The sequence below is a fragment of the Sturnus vulgaris genome, unplaced genomic scaffold (assembly GCF_052056855.1).
Source record: "Sturnus vulgaris isolate bStuVul1 unplaced genomic scaffold, bStuVul1.hap1 Scaffold_384, whole genome shotgun sequence".
In the NCBI taxonomy this organism is placed as follows: Eukaryota; Metazoa; Chordata; class Aves; order Passeriformes; family Sturnidae; genus Sturnus; species Sturnus vulgaris.
Window position 1 is genome coordinate 255,654 of NW_028276434.1, and position 9,148 is coordinate 264,801.

A 9,148-nucleotide genomic window follows, 5' to 3' on the forward strand; every position below is an offset into this window, starting at 1 on the left:
TTCCAAACGGGATTAGTGACCACACACTGAATTTGTGACCTAGAGATTTGAGCTGCAGTTGTGGAACCAAACCGATATCGGGACCTCAGACTGGAATTGTGACCCTGAACCTTAAGCTGCAGCTCTGAAATAAAACCGGAATTGGGGGCTCAGACTGGAATTGTGATCTCGGGCCTTGAACTGCCATTGTGATTCCAAACGGGAATTGTGGCCTCAGACTGGAATTGTGATCTCTAGCCTTGAACTGCCATTGTGATTCCAAACAGGAATTGTGGCCTCAGACTGCAATTGTGATCTTGAGCCTTGAACTGCAATTTTGATTCCAAACAAGAATTGTGACCTCAGACTGGATTTGTGACCTCGAGCCTTGGACTACAATTGGATTTCAAACAGGAATTGGGGCCTCAGACTGGAATTGTGATCTCGAGACTTGAACTGCAATTGTGATTCCAAACTGGAATTGTAAACTCAAGCCTTGAATAGCAGTTGTGATTCCAAACGGGAATTGAGAGCTCAGTCTGGCATTGTGATCTCAAGCCTTGAACTGCAATTGTGATTCCAAACCGGAATTGTGACCGCAGACTGGAATTAAGACCTCGAGCTTTGAACTGCAATTGTGATTCCAAACAGAAATTATGACCTCAGAGAGTAATTGTGACCTCATTCCATGAACTCCTATTGTGATTCCAAACTGTAATAGTGAGCTCGAGCCTTGAACTGCAGTACTGATTCCAAATAGGAATTGGGGCCTCAGACTGGAATTGTGATCTCGAGACAGGAATAGCAGTTGTGATTCCAAACGGGAATCGTGGCCTCAGACTGGAATTGTGACCCCGAGCATTGAGCAGCAGTTGTGATTCCAAACGGGAATTGAGACCTCAGTCTGGCATTGTGATCTCAAGCCTTGAACTGCAATTGTGATTCCAAACCGGAATTGTGACCGCAGACTGGAATTAAGACCTCGAGCTTTGAACTGCAATTGTGATTCCAAACAGAAATTATGACCTCAGAGAGTAATTGTGACCTCATTCCATGAACTCCTATTGTGATTCCAAACTGTAATAGTGAGCTCGAGCCTTGAACTGCAGTACTGATTCCAAATAGGAATTGGGGCCTCAGACTGGAATTGTGATCTCGAGACAGGAATAGCAGTTGTGATTCCAAACGGGAATCGTGGCCTCAGACTGGAAATGTGACAACTAGGCTTGAGCTGCAGTTGTGATACCATACCGGAATTGAGTCTTCAGACTGGAATCATCACCTCGAGCAATGTAGAGCAGTTACGATTCAGAGCCGGAATTGGGACCTCAGACTGGAACTGTGACTTCAAACCTTGAAATTAAGTTGTGATTCCAAAGCGGAATTGTGGCCTCAGACTTGAATTGTGACCCTGAGCCTTGTGCTGCATCTGTGATACCAAACCGGAATTGGGTCTTCAGACTGGAATTGTGACCTCGAGACATGAACAGCAGTTGTGATTACAAAACGGAATTGGGGGCTCAGACTGGAATTGTGATCTCGACCCTTGAACTGCAAATGTGATTCCAAACGGAATTTGTGACCACACACTGAATTTGTGACCTAGAGATTTGAGCTGCAGTTCTGATACCAAACCGATATTGGGACCTCAGACAGGAATTGTGTTCTCCAGGCTTGTACTGCAATTGTGATTCCAAACTGGAATTGTGACCTAAGACTGGAATCGTGACCTCGAGACATGAGCTGCAGTTGTGATTCCAAACGGGAATTGTGGCCTCAGACTGGAATGGTGACCCCGAGACTTGAACAGCACTTCTGATTCCAAACCGGAATTGTGACGGCAGACTGGAATTGAGACCTCGAACTTTGAACTGCAATTGTGATTCCAAACAGAAACTTTGACCTCAGAGAGTAATTGTGACCTCATTCTATGAACTGCTATTGTGATTCCAAACTGTAATAGTGACCTCGAGCCTTGAACTCCAGTTGTGATTCCAAACAGGACTTGTGACCTCAGACTGGAATTGTGACCTCGAGGCTTGACCGGCAGTTGTGAGTCCAACTGGGAATTGTGACCTCAGACTGGAATTGTGACCTCGAGCCTTGAACTGCAGTTGTGAGTCCAACCGGGAATTGGGGCCTCAGACTGGAATTGTGACTCCTAGCCATGATCTGCAGTACTGATTCCAAACAGGAATTGGGGCCTCAGACTGGAATTGTGATCTCGAGACAGGAATAGCAATTGTGATTCCAAACGGGAATCGTGGCCTCAGACTGGAAATGTGACAACTAGGCTTGAGCTGCAGTTGTGATACCATACCGGAATTGAGTCTTCAGACTGGAATCGTCACCTCGAGCAATGTAGAGCAGTTGCGATTCAGAGCCGGAATTGGGACCTCAAACTGGAACTGTGACTACGAACCTTGAAATTAAGTTGTGATTCCAAAGCGGAATTGGGTCCTCAGACTGGAATTGTGACCCTGAGCCTTGTGCTGCATCTGTGATACCAAACCGGAATTGGGTCCTCAGACTGGAATCGTGATCTCGAGACATGAACATCAGTTGTGATTCCAAACAGGAATATTGACCTAAGACTGGAATTGTGATTTCATTCCATGAACTGCTATTGTGAATCCAAACTGTAATTGTGACCTCAATCCTTGAACTGCAGTTGTGATTCCAAACGGGAATTGTGGCCTCAGACTGGAATTGTGACCCTGAGCCTTGAGCTGCACTTGTGATACCAAACCGGAATTGGGTCCTCAGACTGGAATCGTGATCTCGAGACATGAACATCCGTTGTGATTCCAACACAGAATTGGGGGCTCAGACTGGAATTGAGACCTCGAGCTTTGAACTGCAATTGTGATTCCAAACAGAAACTATGACCTCAGAGAGTAATTGTGACCTCATTCCATGAACTGCTCTTGTGATTCCAAACTGTAATTGTGACCTCGAGCCTTGAACTCCAGTTGTGATTCCAAACTGGAATTGTGACCACAGACTGGAATTGTGACCTCGAGCCTTGAACGGCAGTTGTGAGTCCAACTGGGAATTGGGGCCTCAGACTGGAATTGTGACTCCTAGCCATGATCTGCAGTACTGATTCCAAACAGGAATTGGGGCCTCAGACTGGAATTGTGATCTCGAGACAGGAATAGCAGTTGTGATTCCAAACGGGAATCGTGGCCTCAGACTGGAAATGTGACAACTAGGCTTGAGCTGCAGTTGTGATACCATACCGGAATTGAGTCTTCAGACTGGAATCGTCACCTCGAGCAATGTAGAGCAGTTGCGATTCAGAGCCGGAATTGGGACCTCAAACTGGAACTGTGACTACGAACCTTGAAATTAAGTTGTGATTCCAAAGCGGAATTGGGTCCTCAGACTGGAATTGTGACCCTGAGCCTTGTGCTGCATCTGTGATACCAAACCGGAATTGGGTCCTCAGACTGGAATTGGGGGCTCAGACTGGAATTGTGATCTCGACCCTTGAACTGCAAATGTGATTCCAAACGGGATTTGTGACCACACACTGCATTTGTGACCTAGAGATTTGAGCTGCAGTTCTGATACCAAACCGCAATTGTGATCTCAGACTGGATTTGTGACCCCGAGCCTTGAGCTGCGGTTTTGATACCAAACCGGTATTGGGTCCTCAGACTGCAATTGTGTCTTCGAGTCTTGAACTTTAGTAGTGTTTCCTGACAGGATTTGGGGCCTAAGACTGGAATTGTGATCTGGAGACTTGAAATGTATTTGTGATACCAAACAGGATTCATGAACTCTGACTGCAATTGTGAGCTCAAGCCTTGAAGATCAGTTGTGATTCCAAACAGGAATTGTGTCCTCATACTGGAATTGTGGCCTCATGACTTAAAATGCAAATGTGATTTGAAACTGGAATTGTGTTCTCCAGCCTTGAAATGCAATTGTGATTCCAAACCGGAATTGTGACCTCGAGGCTTGAATAGCAGTTGTAATTCCAAACGGGAATTGTGGCCTCAGACTGGAATTGTGATCTCGACCCTTGAATTGTAAATGTGATTCCAAACGGGATTAGTGACCACACACTGAATTTGTGACCTAGAGATTTGAGCTGCAGTTGTGGAACCAAACCGATATCGGGACCTCAGACTGGAATTGTGACCCTGAACCTTAAGCTGCAGCTCTGAAATCAAACCGGAATTGGGGGCTCAGACTGGAATTGTGATCTCGGGCCTTGAACTGCCATTGTGATTCCAAACGGGAATTGTGGCCTCAGACTGGAATTGTGATCTCTAGCCTTGAACTGCCATTGTGATTCCAAACAGGAATTGTGGCCTCAGACTGCAATTGTGATCTTGAGCCTTGAACTGCAATTTTGATTCCAAACAAGAATTGTGACCTCAGACTGGATTTGTGACCTCGAGCCTTGGACTACAATTGGATTTAAAACAGGAATTGGGGCCTCAGACTGGAATTGTGATCTCGAGACTTGAACTGCAATTGTGATTCCAAACTGGAATTGTAAACTCAAGCCTTGAATAGCAGTTGTGATTCCAAACGGGAATTGAGAGCTCAGTCTGGCATTGTGATCTCAAGCCTTGAACTGCAATTGTGATTCCAAACCGGAATTGTGACCGCAGACTGGAATTAAGACCTCGAGCTTTGAACTGCAATTGTGATTCCAAACAGAAATTATGACCTCAGAGAGTAATTGTGACCTCATTCCATGAACTCCTATTGTGATTCCAAACTGTAATAGTGAGCTCGAGCCTTGAACTGCAGTACTGATTCCAAATAGGAATTGGGGCCTCAGACTGGAATTGTGATCTCGAGACAGGAATAGCAGTTGTGATTCCAAACGGGAATCGTGGCCTCAGACTGGAATTGTGACCCCGAGCATTGAGCAGCAGTTGTGATTCCAAACGGGAATTGAGACCTCAGTCTGGCATTGTGATCTCAAGCCTTGAACTGCAATTGTGATTCCAAACCGGAATTGTGACCGCAGACTGGAATTAAGACCTCGAGCTTTGAACTGCAATTGTGATTCCAAACAGAAATTATGACCTCAGAGAGTAATTGTGACCTCATTCCATGAACTCCTATTGTGATTCCAAACTGTAATAGTGAGCTCGAGCCTTGAACTGCAGTACTGATTCCAAATAGGAATTGGGGCCTCAGACTGGAATTGTGATCTCGAGACAGGAATAGCAGTTGTGATTCCAAACGGGAATCGTGGCCTCAGACTGGAAATGTGACAACTAGGCTTGAGCTGCAGTTGTGATACCATACCGGAATTGAGTCTTCAGACTGGAATCATCACCTCGAGCAATGTAGAGCAGTTACGATTCAGAGCCGGAATTGGGACCTCAGACTGGAACTGTGACTTCAAACCTTGAAATTAAGTTGTGATTCCAAAGCGGAATTGTGGCCTCAGACTGGAATTGTGACCCTGAGCCTTGTGCTGCATCTGTGATACCAAACCGGAATTGGGTCTTCAGACTGGAATTGTGACCTCGAGACATGAACAGCAGTTGTGATTACAAAACGGAATTGGGGGCTCAGACTGGAATTGTGATCTCGACCCTTGAACTGCAAATGTGATTCCAAACGGAATTTGTGACCACACACTGAATTTGTGACCTAGAGATTTGAGCTGCAGTTCTGATACCAAACCGATATTGGGACCTCAGACAGGAATTGTGTTCTCCAGGCTTGTACTGCAATTGTGATTCCAAACTGGAATTGTGACCTAAGACTGGAATCGTGACCTCGAGACATGAGCTGCAGTTGTGATTCCAAACGGGAATTGTGGCCTCAGACTGGAATGGTGACCCCGAGACTTGAACAGCACTTCTGATTCCAAACCGGAATTGTGACGGCAGACTGGAATTGAGACCTCGAACTTTGAACTGCAATTGTGATTCCAAACAGAAACTTTGACCTCAGAGAGTAATTGTGACCTCATTCTATGAACTGCTATTGTGATTCCAAACTGTAATAGTGACCTCGAGCCTTGAACTCCAGTTGTGATTCCAAACAGGACTTGTGACCTCAGACTGGAATTGTGACCTCGAGGCTTGACCGGCAGTTGTGAGTCCAACTGGGAATTGTGACCTCAGACTGGAATTGTGACCTCGAGCCTTGAACTGCAGTTGTGAGTCCAACCGGGAATTGGGGCCTCAGACTGGAATTGTGACTCCTAGCCATGATCTGCAGTACTGATTCCAAACAGGAATTGGGGCCTCAGACTGGAATTGTGATCTCGAGACAGGAATAGCAATTGTGATTCCAAACGGGAATCGTGGCCTCAGACTGGAAATGTGACAACTAGGCTTGAGCTGCAGTTGTGATACCATACCGGAATTGAGTCTTCAGACTGGAATCGTCACCTCGAGCAATGTAGAGCAGTTGCGATTCAGAGCCGGAATTGGGACCTCAAACTGGAACTGTGACTTCGAACCTTGAAATTAAGTTGTGATTCCAAAGCGGAATTGGGTCCTCAGACTGGAATTGTGACCCTGAGCCTTGTGCTGCATCTGTGATACCAAACCGGAATTGGGTCCTCAGACTGGAATCGTGATCTCGAGACATGAACATCAGTTGTGATTCCAAACAGGAATATTGACCTAAGACTGGAATTGTGATTTCATTCCATGAACTGCTATTGTGAATCCAAACTGTAATTGTGACCTCAATCCTTGAACTGCAGTTGTGATTCCAAACGGGAATTGTGGCCTCAGACTGGAATTGTGACCCTGAGCCTTGAGCTGCACTTGTGATACCAAACCGGAATTGGGTCCTCAGACTGGAATCGTGATCTCGAGACATGAACATCCGTTGTGATTCCAACACAGAATTGGGGGCTCAGACTGGAATTGAGACCTCGAGCTTTGAACTGCAATTGTGATTCCAAACAGAAACTATGACCTCAGAGAGTAATTGTGACCTCATTCCATGAACTGCTCTTGTGATTCCAAACTGTAATTGTGACCTCGAGCCTTGAACTCCAGTTGTGATTCCAAACTGGAATTGTGACCACAGACTGGAATTGTGACCTCGAGCCTTGAACGGCAGTTGTGAGTCCAACTGGGAATTGGGGCCTCAGACTGGAATTGTGACTCCTAGCCATGATCTGCAGTACTGATTCCAAACAGGAATTGGGGCCTCAGACTGGAATTGTGATCTCGAGACAGGAATAGCAGTTGTGATTCCAAACGGGAATCGTGGCCTCAGACTGGAAATGTGACAACTAGGCTTGGAGCTGCAGTCATGATACCATACCGGAATTGAGTCTTCAGACTGGAATCGTCACCTCGAGCAATGTAGAGCAGTTGCGATTCAGAGCCGGAATTGGGACCTCAGACTGGAACTGTGACTTCAAACCTTGAAATTAAGTTGTGATTCCAAAGCGGAATTGTGGCCTCAGACTTGAATTGTGACCCTGAGCCTTGTGCTGCATTTGTGATACCAAACCGGAATTGGGTCCTCAGACTGGAATTGTGATCTCGAGACAGGAATAGCAGTTGTGATTCCAAACAGGAATATTGACCTAAGACTGGAATTGTGATTTCATTCCATGAACTGCTATTGTGAATCCAAACTGTAATTGTGACCTCGATCCTTGAACTGCATTGTGATTCCAAACGGGAATTGTGGCCTCAGACTGGAATTGTGACCCCGAGCCTTGAGCTGCACTTGTGATTCCAAACCGGTATAGGGTCATCAGACTAGAATCGTGTCTTCGAGCCTTGAACTTTAGTAGTGTTTCCTGACAGGATTTGGGGCCTAAGACTGGAATTGTGATCTTGAGAGTTGAAATGCAATTGTGATTCCAAACAGGATTCATGAACTCTGACTGGAATTGTGACCTCGAGCATTGAACATCAATCGTGATTCCCAACATGAATTCTATCCTCATACTGGAATTGTGGCCTCAAGACTTAAAATGCAAATGTGATTTCAAACTGGAATTGTGACCTCAAGCCTTGAAATGCAATTGTTATTTCAAACCGGAATTGTGAAATCAAGCCTTGAACTGCTAATATGATTCCAAACCGGAATTGTGGCCTCAGACTTGAATTGTGACCTCGAGCCTTGAATAGCAGTTGTGATTCCGAACTGTAATTGTGACCTCGGGCCTTGAATTGCAGTTGTGATTCCAAACGGGAATTGTGGCCTCAGACTGGAACTATGACCCCGGAGCCTTGAGCTGCAGTACTGATTCCAAACAGCTATTGCGTCCTCAGACTGCAGTTGTGACTTCGAGCCTTGAATTTTAGTTGTGATTCCAAAGCCGTATTGTGGCCTCAGACTGGAATTGTGACCTCGAGGCTTGAACATCAATTGTGATTCCAAACAGGAATTGTGTCCTCATACTGGAATTGTGGCCTCATGACTTAAAATGCAAATGTGATTTGAAACTGGAATTGTGAACTCAAGCCTTGAACTGCAATTGTGATTCCAAACAGGACTTGTGACCTCAGACTGGAATTGTGACCTCGAGGCTTGACCGGCAGTTGTGAGTCCAACTGGGAATTGTGACCTCAGACTGGAATTGTGACCTCGAGCCTTGAACTGCAGTTGTGAGTCCAACCGGGAATTGGGGCCTCAGACTGGAATTGTGATCTCGAGACAGGAATAGCAGTTGTGATTCCAAACGGGAATCGTGGCCTCAGACTGGAAATGTGACAACTAGGCTTGAGCTGCAGTTGTGATACCATACCGGAATTGAGTCTTCAGACTGGAATCGTCACCTCGAGCAATGTAGAGCAGTTGCGATTCAGAGCCGGAATTGGGACCTCAGACTGGAACTGTGACTTCGAACCTTGAAATTAAGTTGTGATTCCAAAGCGGAATTGGGTCCTCAGACTGGAATTGTGACCCTGAGCCTTGTGCTGCATCTGTGATACCAAACCGGAATTGGGTCCTCAGACTGGAATTGGGGGCTCAGACTGGAATTGTGATCTCGACCCTTGAACTGCAAATGTGATTCCAAACGGGATTTGTGACCACACACTGCATTTGTGACCTAGAGATTTGAGCTGCAGTTCTGATACCAAACCGCAATTGTGATCTCAGACTGGATTTGTGACCCCGAGCCTTGAGCTGCGGTTTTGATACCAAACCGGTATTGGGTCCTCAGACTGCAATTGTGTCTTCGAGTCTTGAACTTTAGTAGTGT